General features: G+C 35.2%; 1 long non-coding RNA gene across 5 annotated transcripts; it reads right to left on the reverse strand.

Moving 5' to 3' along the window:
• Nucleotides 1-7,166: 7,166 nt before the first annotated feature.
• LOC127903666 (uncharacterized) lies at nucleotides 7,167-9,007 on the reverse strand. Of its 5 annotated transcripts, none has more exons than XR_008056388.1 (3): nucleotides 8,751-9,007; nucleotides 8,545-8,573; nucleotides 7,167-7,951 (listed from the first exon to the last, which is right to left on the reverse strand). It is a non-coding gene; the product is annotated as an uncharacterized LOC127903666 (long non-coding RNA). The 5 variants fall into 5 exon arrangements; XR_008056390.1 differs by having other exon boundaries at nucleotides 8,741-9,007; XR_008056389.1 differs by having other exon boundaries at nucleotides 8,674-9,007.
• Between the last annotated feature and the right edge of the window lie 6,435 nt (nucleotides 9,008-15,442).

Below are 15,442 nucleotides of genomic sequence, written 5' to 3' on the forward strand. Positions count from 1 at the left end.
ATTGTTGAGCAGTTTCATAGTAACTGTGCTAGTTGTGCTTATTGAAGAACTTCATAAAAACTTGAAATATTGCAGCTTGGGTGCAAACAACCTGGAGTATAAACAATCTGGGATATAATGTAAAACATTAAAACTTATTGACTTTTTTAATAATTATTAATCTTTTCAAAGGGTTTAAGAATTTATAACTGTAACATACAACTAATGTAACATAAGCTTTGCCTATCAACCATATTAAACATCCATGGAAATGTATTGAATGTTATTTGTAATCGTTAATTAGTTGCAGACGATGCGTGCATGAGTGGAAGCAATAATCAGGAAATGCATACTACAAAATAATGGCCAACGTATTGGGAATCACATGAAATTGGCGCTCGGAATGGGAATTGTACACATGTTATATGCGAAATTTTCATTTGTATGCTGTGCAATAACAATAACAGTCGTCAAGGAAAGCAGTAGTAGTGGAGAAAACATAACACAGAGAATAAACCATGATGGCTATAACATAATGTGTCCAACTTTTAGTGTTTAATTGTTTAATTTTATGGTCACTAATTTTATGTTGTCGCGAATTTAATAATTTGTGTCACTTAATTTATGGGGGCACATGCACATAATTGTAGTAGTGAACATTATCATTATAAGAGACTTAGGTATGGTGGAACATTGCTTCCATGGGATGGAGTTGCACCTACCCATCGGATCAAGCTATAGTTAGAGATCTACTGGCTAGGTAGCTGGATCTAGCCATTGGATCCAGTTCTAGTGACTATTGTGGAAATTATGCACATGGCTGGATCCAGTAGTGGTATGATACCAGTGTGCTACCATAGTTTTCCCGGTAAAGATGTAATAATTAGAATAGTTTGAAAGGAATATTTTTTTTTCCAATTATATGATGTAGGTCCCCCACATCTTATATTTGTATGTAAACATAGGACAAAACGATAACATCACTTCAAGCAGCCAGTTTCATAGATTGATATTTCCGATTTTTCTTTTAAGTCGACCTTATATTCGCAGAGGTAATACACATAATTACGAATCTAATTTTTGTGATCATAGTATAAATAAGTACCCGCAAAGAAATATGTCTTGTACAGTAAAATTACTGTTATAAATAACATACAAATTTGTCACTTCATTATAGGTATAACATAGTACACTCAATTTATTTCGCCCAAACTTATTGAATTATAGTGATACATTCTTAACTGTTGCAGAATAAAGTAATTTCATTCTTCAACAAAATGTTTATTTTTAATTGAATGTAATGTAATATCTATTTCCAATATGAATCTCATGTAATAGCTGAATTTAAATAACAATTTACCATGAAATATTTTATTTATCACAAGTTTCTCTATTACATGTCATCGTATCATTAAAATAACTAGGCAACATTATATTATTTATTAATACCATACCAAAATAGTTATGGTGGTTTGATGAGTAAATTGTAAGGTTTGTTTACTTTTCTTGATTTGTTTAATTCAAGCACTGCTTTCTTTCTAATTATTTAACTATCCAATGTCATGCTATCTAAAGTCTATATGTGTTCAAATGAGGGGAATCAAGACCTCTCAACAAATTTCGAATATACAAGATTGAAACAGCACTATGTCAAATACTAATGTTCATTTTATCTTGGAACAATATGAAGAAGTTGTACAATTTATTAGGAATTGAACATAGTTGTGGAACGAATTGTAAAGCATAATCTGGGAATAGTAAGGAGATTGTTGTGACCAATACAACATAAAACAAATCAAATACTAAGTAAAATGCTGTTACAAAATCCTTACGTCCACTGTTAACTTGGAATTCACGTGATATTCCCCTAAGTGTATTGATGGTAACATATGTTGCACGGCTTATAAAACCCCCGAAGTTCACAAATTACACTGCATAGGCGCGAGACTGGGGCCTGACATTATGTATTATTGATACGGGCCGGGATAAACGTGCATGTGACAATTACGTCGTTGGTCCTTGAAGATTAGGATATTTACTGACAAAGTGATATCATGGTTTCCACCCACTAGTAGGGATTAGTTGGTTAGAATAGGGGAGCTATTTGCCATGATGGTAGGTTTTTTCCGAATGCGAGGGAGTGTTGGTAAAAATCTGGGAAAAAGGATAGCTCATCGAAGCTTCGTAGCAGACAAATGCGCCGGCCAAGTACAGTTTCCCACGCAACCACTGACAATGAAAGGAAAAAAATTGCAAACTTCCGGCATTTTAATTTATTTTTGTGGCAATCGTTGCTTTGGAAGGTTAATCCAAAAAAAAAAAGCTGAAATGATGGACGACATTTGCGCAGGAGAGGAAATTTCTTCCCCAAAATGCCATCATAGGGAGTTTCATAAATCTGTGCATGAACAGGATCCTGTAAATACTACATGTGAAACCCATATATCGATTCGAAGGAATAACTGAGGAGTGGGAGCCAACAACGCCACAAAGAAGGAGAGTATGCTGAATACATCTTCACAGAGTGACACCAGGTAAACATCAAAATTATATCGTGCTCATGTTTTTTCATGACAAGTCTGTCTCACATATATTCATTCCGCTGGGCAATGAAATTGCATGTGACGGAAATGTAATAATCACTTTAAAACTGTTGTATGGGTAGTTTATTGTAGCACGAATCAGGTTTGCAATCGTACGGTAGACGCATGTTTACGTTACAAATAATTGTTACGTTAGCTATTACTTACAACTTCTCTGTTGAACAGCAATGTGCATTTGGTTTAAATTTGTCATATTAACCTTGCATTTAAAATGTATATTTGGCCACACCATTGATTACTTGGGAAGATGGCCAGTTATGTGCATTATTTGAAGAAACTATCCCGCATTTCACAGTTTAGGCCGTCTTGGAAGATCATCAGCATATCAATTTTTTCATTTGCTCATGCTTGTGGTGATTTAATAAACAGATAAACCAAATTCAAAGCTAGTCATGGAAGAGGATAAGCAGTCTGTTGTCAAAGGTATAAAAGAGCCAAAGAAGCGCAGGCTTATTAGTTCTACGAATCACGCTGGCCTCTCCAACTGTTCGCCAGAATATGTTCGTTCCCGTAGCTCAACAAATAGACGAACGGCTATATTGGATACTGACACGGCGAAATTGCAAAAGGCATTACAGTTTAAGAATGAAAAAAATAAAAGAAAAGTGTCCAAGGAGCTATTTCCCAGTACAAAAGGCAAGGGCGAACTGGTAGATCAACAATGCCGGGTGCTTCGCAAGGGTAACCCAAGTTGCACGGAACATCTAAAAGGGAATAAACAAACCCCTGTGTTTCTTAAAACACGTTGGCCAACAGGGTGGTACTCGGATGATGAACGAGACACGTTGGCAGACGTAAACGATGATCAACAACAATTAGAAGGATACTCGTCAGAAAAAGAGAAGGACAATTTGTACGGATTGGTAGAAAACCAATTGGATGAATATGTGGGTGACTGGTTCATATTTGATGACAGTGTACATCGTAGACTAGTATTATATCACGGCCAGCGATTTAAAGATGTGACCCAGTTTAGGAATGCTATTCAAGTGTATGCAATTCGTGAACAGTTCAAGTTGTGCATTATGGAAAACCGATCTCACATTGTCAGTTGCGAGTGTTCTGATCTTTCTTGCGACTGGCAGGTTACAGCAATCAGAGATGTCCGTGGTAAGGGTTTTGTTATAACACAATTCTCACCAAAACACAATTGCCCTCGACTTGACCACGCATTTCACCCTGCATCAAAGTGGATTTCAGCAATGTTTCTTCATCGATGGAAAGAACAGCCAAGTATCAGCACAACAGAGGTCAGAAATGAGATTGAATCCATGTATGGGATTAAATGCCCTGAGTGGAAGGTGTTTTGTGCAGCAAACAGAGCAAAACAGATATTGGGCCTGGATTATGACGATGGTTATGCAATGCTGCATCAGTTCAAGGAAGAAATGGAAAGGATCGATAGGGACAACATCGTGCTTGTGGAAACTGAGACCCATGAATCACGAGAAGAAGAAAGGTTCAAGAGGGTGTTTGTATGCTGTGCACGTACATCCTATGCATTCAAGGTGCATTGCCGAGGTATCCTAGCTGTTGATGGTTGGGAAATTAACAATCCGTGCAACAGTGTCATGCTGGTGGCAGCTGGACTTGATGGAAATAATGGGATCTTACCAGTTGCCTTCTGCGAAGTTCAGGTCGAAGACTTGGATTCTTGGGTTTATTTTTTAAAGAATATCAACAGCGCGCTGCGTTTGGAGAATGGCAAAGGTCTATGCATATTGGGTGATGGAGACAACGGTGTTGAATACGCTGTTGAAGAATTCCTTCCTAGAGCTGTGTACCGACAGTGCTGCCACAGGATTTTCAACGAAATGGTCCGGAGATTCCCCACAGCACCTGTACAGCACTTGTTCTGGTCTGCTTGCCGCACCACGAGTGCTACAAGGTTCTATAACTATATGGAATTGATATCTCTTGGAAGTCAAGAATGCCATGACTGGTTGAAGAATTCAAATTGGGAAAGGTGGGCACTATTTTGTATGCCTCATTGGGTTAAGTGTACCTGTGTGACATTAACGATTACTGAGAAACTTCGCACTTCCTTTGACCACTATTTGGAGATGAGCATTACTAGAAGATTTACGGCCATTGCACGCTCAGCGGCTGAAATTTTCGAACGCAGAAGGATGGTTGTCTGGAAATGGTATAGGGAGAAAGTAACGCCCACAGTTCAGGATATCATTCACGACCGTTGTAGTGATGGTCGGCGCTTCATCGTACGTAAGCAGACTGGCACATTATTGGAACTAACTGATAGTTGTTCATCATGTTATGAGCTAAACATGGATGCGATGTCATGTAGTTGCGGATTATGGCAGATCTCAGGAATTCCATGTGCTCATGCTTGTAAGGGAATCAAATATATGAGGCGCAAGATTGAAGACTATGTGGACAGTATGATGTCTGTACAAAATTATATGTCCACTTATGCGCCAGGCATGATGCAATTACCTCAAGAATATGCTTGGAAGTGGGACGCAGGTCACACCTTGCTTCCACCCATCAGTTTGCCTCTCAAACCAATTTCGGCCAAAGGCACCGATGACTTGACATCCAACAAACATTTACTACACGTGGCTGATCAGTACCTCACGCCTACACGTAACCTTCAGGTGCATCTTTTCCTTACACAACTTCTATGTATATTTGCACTACACATCCTTAAACACGGGTACTTTTTGCGAAAACTTATATTAACTCCTTCACTACAGTGGACACAGGATATGAATTCGAGCAACTCTTCTGAACATACCAGCCTCCTTAGGCTCATATCCACCACCAGCTCTGATACTATTAGTAAGGATTCACTGTGATTTTTACTATATTTTGCAACAAACTCATAAGTCATTCACAATTCCTTAGTGTCCATTCTTATGACAACTGCTCTTAACTCACTAAATTATTTTTACCTCAACATTCTACCAAATTCACAACTACCATATGTATATAATGTGCTTAATTGCAACTAAACTATTTTCTGTTCCGCTGGTGCTTCTTTTATCTATGCCTATGCAAATATTGTGACAGTGACAGAACCAATACTGCTCCTGACATAAGCAACTTTTCATATTCGCATACTGCAATGTATCTGTTGCTATTACTGCCATCTTTAACTAATGACCAAGAGCTTCAACCATGTGAGGGTGAAATAAAACTTTTGCACATTCGATTGACACCATCCTTGTTGGATGGTAGTGGTATCCAATTACTGTTATAAATGTGTCGAATATGATTGTGCCATGCTGAGAATGACGTCAATGTGAACTTTATAATTGCGTTGTTTCTTAATGACTATTACTGCCTATTACTTAATTTTTTATTTTTCCTTGGTTGTTTCAACTGGGAGCCCAACACTTAAAATTTGTGCTCTATAAAAATCGTTGCACACCAGTGCAATTTCTTTTCCTTTAAATATATAAATTGTTTCTCTACAAAAGTTTCCATATTTTCACACAATATGGTCAATTTGTTGTGCTGCAGGCCTCTGATAACGGTTTCAATTGGATGGAGGACTTGCACTTCAACTTTTGGCCCGCAGACCACCATTTTTGGAGAATGGCGCCAATGGGGTTTTATATATGTATTGGTTTGTGGTGGGATGGGGCATGTTTTGTATTTGGCTTCTGGAAAGATGGTTACTGGTACATAAAAACTTTAACTCTCATATAACCAACTTTTGATATCCACCACAACCAACGTTTTTTGTTTGTGATTGCCGGTTAATTAACTACGACCAGTTTAATCTGCATCTATTGCCTGTATGCTTTTGCACACTTTGTTTGTTTGCTTCCCTCTAATAACCGTAATGTCTCAACTTTTGATGCCGTTGCGTGTTCTAAAACATCTAAAATGTCAGCACTATAGCCATTATTCTCTTCTTACTACCGTTGCCTATAAAATAAATCCCGATTTTGCATTGTCCATCTCCATAATTCCTCCAACCCTTAGAATGGTTGCGCCAATATTCAGAACTGATTGCCGTTTTTCTTCCCTTACAAACTTTCTCTCTACCCCTATTGAGGATCACCCACACAAATCTGTAGTTCGGAGACAACCATTTCCTATTATCTACACAATTGTCCTGAATAATTATAACTGTCATTAAATCGCCTCCTCTATCAATTTCCACGGTTCTAACATAGTAGGATCCCAGTGATTACGTTCATATTCTTTTCATATGTAATCCTCTCCAGCTTTTATAATTCATACTCATTGTATGTGCTTCACCCAACACCGTCGTCGCTCTTGCTTTGCAAATTCAACGTCAACTGTTGGAGAAGAGTAATAGGCACTGGGGACATACCCATTCGGTGGAGCATATTATGCTTCCATTCAGTGAACCTCGTCCACGACCTTAACATAACCCAAACACAATCTTGTGAAAATCCCCCAAACCGTCCCACTCTGGAACAATTTCAGTCGGGGTAGTTTAGTTATATCCCCGCCAATCACCGAATTGCTCGGTAATTAAAATGCTGACCTGATACCCTCTAACTTTTGGAATAAATAAATATATATATTATGCATATTTAGGTACCTAATCAACCCAATTTCGATGCCACCAACAAATAGGATATGGGAAAAAAAAAATAACTATAACGATAGATCATCCAATTTTACGACTCAGTTGTGGTGGCCAAATGTTACCATCCTCCAAATATCTCAATAGAACAGCAAATACATCAAACATGCTTATTACAGTTTTACAAGGCCAAAAAAAACATTTCTAGGCCTTCAACACCCCCTTGCATTGCCTTCTCCAGAACCATTACGAAACTTCCAATACCTTGTCAGCAACCATCACCAGTGATTACATACGCTCATTCTTCTAAATCCTAACACAACATAAACAAACAAAATACAAACATGTTTAACCATTGTAAACGTAATAACTAACTTATATAACAATAAAAATTTACACTATATAACTATACAGCCTCCACATCTGTTTCAATCTATGATTCCTCGTCCACAATCTTCACTTCTGCTGTACAGGTAGATGCCACAGGTATTAAATAAATACTAATGAGACCACAATTAAGTCAGTAGTACTTGCGTTTAACAAATGAAGATTTTTATATTACAGTGTAAACCATATACCTCCACAACGAGCACACATCCACTATTCAACTTTCACTACACATCATAGCCTCAACATGCCTTGGTGAATACACTACTTATTGGACTCAATGAATTTAAATAATGTTGGTATCAATAACACCTCCACTAATCAATACATAAACCATTAACTCACTTTACTATCTTTTACTAACCAAAGCTCCAATGCAGTAGTCCGCGTGTATATACCCATAAACAAATGAATGTCCACCATCAATTTCTGTTTCTTCATCGATTATAAAGGCATCCTACAGAAATTTCGAACTATTCACTTTTCTAACTTTTCCATGCAATCTCTTTCATAACTTTAAATTTATGCATAACTTTAAATTTATGCAAGTCTTTTCATCTTAAAGCCGATAAATGTATTATGCGTAGCAAACAAAGACAATTATATTATACATATACTTAAAGTGAATGACCAACCAAAGCACACGCCTCACTAACAAAGTGGTTACAGATCGAACCACCAATATTATGTCATTTTTTCCATTTGTGACTCTGTATGTATGTAATTAACCATTATTTTTATGCACCCACTGTCGATATTTACTAATATACAATAAATAAACTACATCTACACAAAGTATGAGCCACCGAAAATCAAAAGCATCCATTGAAACTATGTTTCTTTCCTTAACCATTAACCCATAAATAAGGTTTAACATGTCAATGATTACCCCACTGCTCAAACCCCTTTACTGTATTTATTTCAAACCCCTTTACTATATTTATTTCAACCTGAGCAAACCCAGCCATTCACCTCTTCGCAACCTAGGCATTTCGAAAACCCCATCTTCGAAATCCACTACAAAAACGCATTCACAAACATGAAGCCTACCTATGCATGCCAAACGACTCTTCCAGTGCCTGCAAAAATGCCAGATTCATAATACCAACAAGGCCATCTTCAATAATACAGACATCAATACAATATAATTTCAGAAATCGGCAGCAACATCTAACTTACGGAAAAATCAAAATCACGACCACCAAAAAACACACATTCATTTACGATTTAAGGAAAGAATCTTTACCCTTCCTTACCTAACGAAATTTCCTGTTATTCCCCTCTCTCGCAAATGTCAGATTTGAGATTCAAATTTGTTTCACATCCTATTCTCGTATTTTTGTTTCCATCGACTTCGAGACCTTCATTAGACAACCGGTTTAAACGGTTGTTGTTAGTACCTGCGTCCGCTCTCCATACTTTTATTTAAACCGTTGGATTGAGCATACTTATATCCAACGGCTTAACAGAATAAAGACAAACCACAGTGGCACGGTGCCACTGTGGCACCGCAGGGAAGTCCTTAAAATTAACAGAGTTGCATATAAAAATAAAAAGACTTAACAAGTTATTTTATATTTTTATCTTTCTCTCTCACTCTTCTCAATCTGAGATTTTTGTTTTTGTTGTGATACCTACAAAACAATGCCGTTGCTCACAAGCAATTGCAATCCACAAACATCCTTAAACAAGAGGAGTGATACCGATCCACAAAATTTTTCAGATAAGGCTAGTGGATGTATTGGACCCAAATAAAGCTCCGAAGAGCACACAAATTTTTATTGTTTTTTAATATATATCGTGTAGGACCAAATAGATTATATGTATCAATAGTTCTGGATAATGCTTCCAATTCATTGATTAAAGGTCCTTATTGAATTTGAGGCAATCCAATCCCAAATTAATATAAAGTGATCCTTTTCTCCACCTTCCTTATTTTCCTTTGTTAAAATCTTTTGGGAATTTCTTTGTTTCTTTGCTGGAAACAATCTGAAAACCAATCCATGTATTGTTTAATTTATCCATTTCCTTTTTCTTCTCTGTACTTCAGTTGTGCCATCTTTAATTAAAATGATATCGTTCTCTAAAGAAAAATAACGCTAAATTCACCTACTTTTTTATGTTCACATTTGTTTGGAAGTATAAAACATATTAAATCAGTTATTACTTCAGTCGGGATACAAATTTTAGAAACGTAGCGATTATATATGCTTATTGATTCTCAGTTATATTGCATGAAAGAAACCGATGTATGGAAATGGTGATGGGAGGAAGCAATAGCTAAGATTGCTAAATTGGATAAGGTGAGGTGGCATCCTCATCCTCCAATACAATCAATTGTAGTACTAATGAAATCATGCATCTGACATATAATGGTTAATTTAGCTCAAGCAACATCCAATAATCAATGCAAGTTTATCAATTTTAATTAAACCAAACAAAAAAGGATCAAGAAAACAATCTACTAATGAATAATGATAGTGAAAGCCTTGCACTTTCCCGAATTTGAAAGCCACCACACAAGGCATCCATTATCTTACCGAATGAGTGGGTTACGGTGGTCTTAGATGTGAAAGAGCAACGAGATAGACCCTATGTTGCTTCAGTGGTCATAGAATCTCTAAGAATCAAGCCCTTAACCAAACCCAACTGCTAGGGTTTTAGGTGGGTGATGGATGAGGGGTGAGCCCATGCGTGGACCCAAATGGTTCATGATATTGACCAAAGTGCAGGTGCACCAGCAATGCATGTCTAACAACATGGGTTTGGTCCCATGCCAACTAAACAATACTCTCAATTGGATTGCATTTGTGGCCTATCAATAGGTATAGCAAATCGAATTTCAAAGCTTCTCACTCGCAGGCGTTTGTTAATTGATTTGGTAATGGTTTGTTGAACAACTAACTCTATGTAATGCCGTGTTCTCAAAGGTCTATACAAATTGGTTCACACAAGTTTAGGTGGGTTCAACATGCCGTGTTCTTAAAGGTCTATACCCTTTTTTATTCGATATGTAATTTTATAAAAGCACTTACAAGTTACAAGAATATTTTCGTAGGATAAGAAATTAATCAAGAAAAAATGAAAAATAATCTACAAGAAATTATTCTTTAAATGTACATGAATCACAAAATTAATTATGATCAATACACACTAACCACACGTTTGTACTTTCTTTTTTTTGGGTTATATGTCAAAATCACAAGGGATCAAAGGCGTAATCAAATTCTGCGGTTCTGACTTCTGTGTATAAATTAATTTGTTCCGCAATAGGGGAACCTTAGTTGATATGGGGTTCACAATATTTGAAGAAGATTTGTTGGAAATGACAACTTGCTATCAAAAATAAAAAAGGATTGGTGAAATTTCATAATCAAAGATTGAGACATTTTATGCCATTATTATTAAAATTTGTCAATTAATCTGTCGGGAAGCTATAATATTCTTTCGTTGATTAATTTACTATTTTTCACTGTTGCAGTGTTAATGCTGTCGTTCTTAATTAAATCAGCAATTTCATCGTCAGAATCACAAACTGATAATATAATATATGTTTTATCACTTATCAACTCCATGATCCTTAATATTATGATAAGGTTTGCGATGTTATGGCGATGGTGAAATATGATGCACCCAAAATAATATATAGCCTAAAAGCATAGTCCGTGTGAAGTGGAAGAGAAATTAAGCAAGAAAAATACTTTTTTAATTTTCACCAAAAACAGTCCATGCCATCAATTAATCAATAATTAATGTGACAAACATCATTAAGTTCTCGATTCACGACCATTACATATTGGCATGGCCCTGTAAAGCTTGTTTACAATTGTATTTTTTGAACTTTGTAGGAGCTTGCTAATAGAATCAATCATACAACTTAATATACACCCCCTTTTTTTTTTCTAACAACTTAATAGTTGCTGGGGTATGGCCTCTTAATCACATAGTTTCGGGAAAATTTTGTTTTCACCACTGCACTTATTCATCACATTGATTGCAGAAAGTTCTGAAAGCTGTAAATCAAAAAGTCACACTAATCTAGAGATTATAACAGAAAAACAAAAAAGAAAGGATATTGAAGAGATCAATATCTTGAATGTTGTAATGTGGCTGCAAGCACATACATACCCCAAAAACCAAAATGGTTCTCCTTCTCGAACAGTCTACGTATCACATATTTAGACAACTTGATCATTAACATAGACCCACGATTTCTCACTTTTAGACCCACAGTTCCCTTCAAGAAGATGAGCACTATTGCAATGGATTGAAGAGATGGGACTACCAGAAGATTAATGGAAGATGTTGACATCAATGGCTAGCCAAATAATCTATGTGGCATACTCATCCGTAATACAATGAATTTCGAGACCTTTTATAGCATCGATATCATCATCGTATATACCCTTCAAGCATGTTATTCGACCCTAATATTAATTACCTGTTAAATAGAGCATATTATATTGCCAAAAACTTTCATTTGAATTCTATTTTAAATTGCGCACAAGAATTATCTTCAAAAGCTTCTATAAACATTCATTAGCAAGAAAATATTTTGATGAATTTCTAGATCACACAAATCTATCTATATTTAGATCAACATTTATTCCAAGGATATAGGATAGAAGTTGGGAGATGTTGACACCAATGGTCAAGCAAAAATATGGGGTGTGTGGCAAGCTCATCCACAAAGCAATGGCCATCTCTTGAGTATTGTTCCTTTTGCTACTTACAATTCCATCTTTTCCTTGTGTAACATCAAATTTTTTAATGGATGATGCCCATGTCTGTTCATGGTCGCACTGTTTTTGCTAACGTGTCATTCCCTCTCTCTCTCTCTCTCTCTTTGGTCTTAATAATCCGATTGTCCACTTTATTTGCTGATGTGTCCTCCTCAGTCCTCATCTTGTGGCAGCCAAAAACGTGTAATATTAATTTGCAAAAGCCAACAGAATTTTACGTCCATAGTATTTTCTAGGGTATATAGATGTTTGTTCGTTCATACTTGGCTTTGTTTGGTTTGAAGGAATTAAAGAAAATGAGAGAAGAGGAAAGGAGGTGAGGACTGAAGGGAAATAAATAAGGAGAGAAAAAATAAATTTTATGTCATAACAAATAATGAAATGAAGATTGACGCTATTTTTTCTTCATTTTCTCTCCCCCTATCTCCTTTCTATTCCTCTTCTCTCCTCTCCTTTCATTTCTTGCGACCAAAGATGGGCCAGATGCATTAGAATTTAGTAATTTTTTGGTTTTACATTATTTATTTATTATTGTGATTATTATTATTATTATTTAACTGGCAAAAGGTCTCTGAATTATGTAATATAAACACGAATTTTGGACAATGCTTGAGCGAATTGGATTTAGGCCCAAGAGAGTCCAAAAGAGAAAAGCTATGGGTCCAGAAGCTAAAAGGTGTTTCATCTGCGACCAGCTGTAATTGTCGTTGACAAAAGAACCTGACAGTCCAATGAGGCCAGATGATTCTAGCAATGGACCCAGCGGAAATGGAAGAATCAATGAAGATGGATCGATAGGAACCCATTGGAAGCAGATAATTCTATAAACAAACCACAAAGAGATGCGATAATTTCTTCTTCTTCTTCCTTGACCACATATATATATACACACACTCACACTATTTACTAAAATTACAGTCAAAGAGTTTGTAGAAAAGTCTAAATTTATACAAATAATTATAGCATTTTTAAAGCATAAATCGAAAATCTATGTTTGATAAAAAAATAAAACCTATCTTATATTTATAAATATTTACAAGGGTAACGAGTCCTTTTTTAGAAACTTTAAAAGCTTATCTTTTAGGAGAGAGAAACAGTATTTTATTATCCAACTAATAAATAATGAGACCAGGCTTCTTAAAAAAAAACAAACAAAAACAAAAGTAGTACAATTCAATTTTACTGATATTATAATTAAATATATATTCAAAAATTAAAATAAAATCTAAAAATTTACTCCCAAAAGAGATCGAGGTCTATTTTTAAATTATAAGAGAATAATAGATATAAAATGACCTTGAATTTGGACGAATCAGTTTTCAAAATTAGTATATTGACATTTTGGGTGGATAAATGGATAAACATGTAACTAAAATGTTACGAGATAAAATACCGTCTATCTAAATACCCCAATTATTAATAACGATTAATTGCTTGTTTTGTTTTTTTTAAATACTGCTTTTCATTTTGCAAAGCGTGGTAGGTTTACATTAAATTGCGAATTGATAGAAAATATGCCATTGTCCACTTTAAAATCAGAGTACACAAGCATCAAGCGATTATATTTTAATTAGATGAATGAGATGTATGCTCTTGCCTTAAGATTTTAGCTAGCAGCCGCGCAAAATTAAACAAGTTGGTTGCTATCGGAAAGGAAACCGAAATGTAAAAGGGCACTAATTAAACGAGTGCACATGTATTTTTGTTGGACGATGTGACAAAATTTGCGCAATAACTTTTGTGTTTTAGAAATTTGAATGTGCGACAGCTTACGTGATAGCGATAGATAATAATTAGGCTGCTTACCGAGTTTGCTTTTCAAATCAAACGCGATTTGCCCCTTCCTTACTATTCACTTGTAAAGAACCGCTTTTTGTGAAGGCCAATTCAAATAAATTCTCCAAAAAAACATCCACACATTTTTCTTTTTCTTCCTTTTTTCCTTCTTTTAATTTATCACTCGCACGTTAATGAAACTTCCTTTTTGTTTTATGTTACTTTAAAGCAACTTTTTAAGAGAGTGATAGTTTTTAATTATGAGCTTTTACATTGAATTTTAGTTATAAATTTTTATCGGATTTATACATCGATTTTTATTTTACGGTAGAGTCTTAAAAAAAAAATTAAAATAGCAATTAATTAAAGAAAAGTTAATTTGTATTCATATTACTTAAGTTTTGGCCTCTTTTTTTTTTTTTTGGGAATAATCTGCATGTACTATCCACTATTTCCATCATATCCAATTTTCAAATGAAAAAAAACAATAAAAAACAAATTCCTGATATCTTGCTAATAATTTCTAAATTTTTACGACATAACATAACCCAAGTGACGCAATGCTTCAGTAATAACAAATGACTTTTTGACGGTACGCGATCGATCATCTATATCTCTGATGATGAAAGGCATGAGCCGTTGATCTTTAAAGACAAAACATGATCATCACGGCGGTGGGGAGATAAAGTGGGGGTCAATGTGGTAAATTACGAGTAATAAACAACTAATAGATCGAGGGATATTAAAAAATTAGGGTTTCAGAATAAATAAATCTAAGATTAGGTAGAGAATGATATGATAACAATTTCGCAGTGACGTTAGCAAAACGAAGTGGATTCATTTGGGAAGTATCATAAAAACACTACCTACGAATTTCAAAATCGATATGGTTTGTCTATTTTGTTGGTATTTCGCATTTTTTTGGAAAACGATACGATGATTAAGCAAAACAAGACACTTTCTTTTACCCATCACATCACGAGGAAAAAATAATACCACACTAATTACAAATTTAAATCAACAACAACTATAATCCATTATTTATTTTTATGGTTAATTAGTGAAATAATTTAACAATTTTTTTTTTTAGTTTGACCACGAGATATTTTGGGAAGGATCCAAATTGTAAAAGATATTTTTAAGTCTGTACTATAATTCAGATTAAAAGTCTCTGTTCGAACCGAGAGGCACATGTTCTCCCAACAAAGTCGACTTCCCTGCGACTTAAACTATGGAGTAAATCCAATCAAGCCACTTAAGGAGATTTCATTATCAGTGGAGCCAACACTTTGTTGGTACTAATTTAATAATTTTAAATAATAAGTTATATTGTAGGTTTTCGTTTTCAGTTTTGCCTTCTTTATAGTAAACTTATCGATTTATTTTTTTATTTAAAAAAATCACTTTAAGTGCCAACAAAATTGTATTCT

Source organism: Citrus sinensis, chromosome 7 (genome assembly GCF_022201045.2).
Source record: "Citrus sinensis cultivar Valencia sweet orange chromosome 7, DVS_A1.0, whole genome shotgun sequence".
Lineage (NCBI taxonomy): Eukaryota > Viridiplantae > Streptophyta > Magnoliopsida > Sapindales > Rutaceae > Citrus > Citrus sinensis.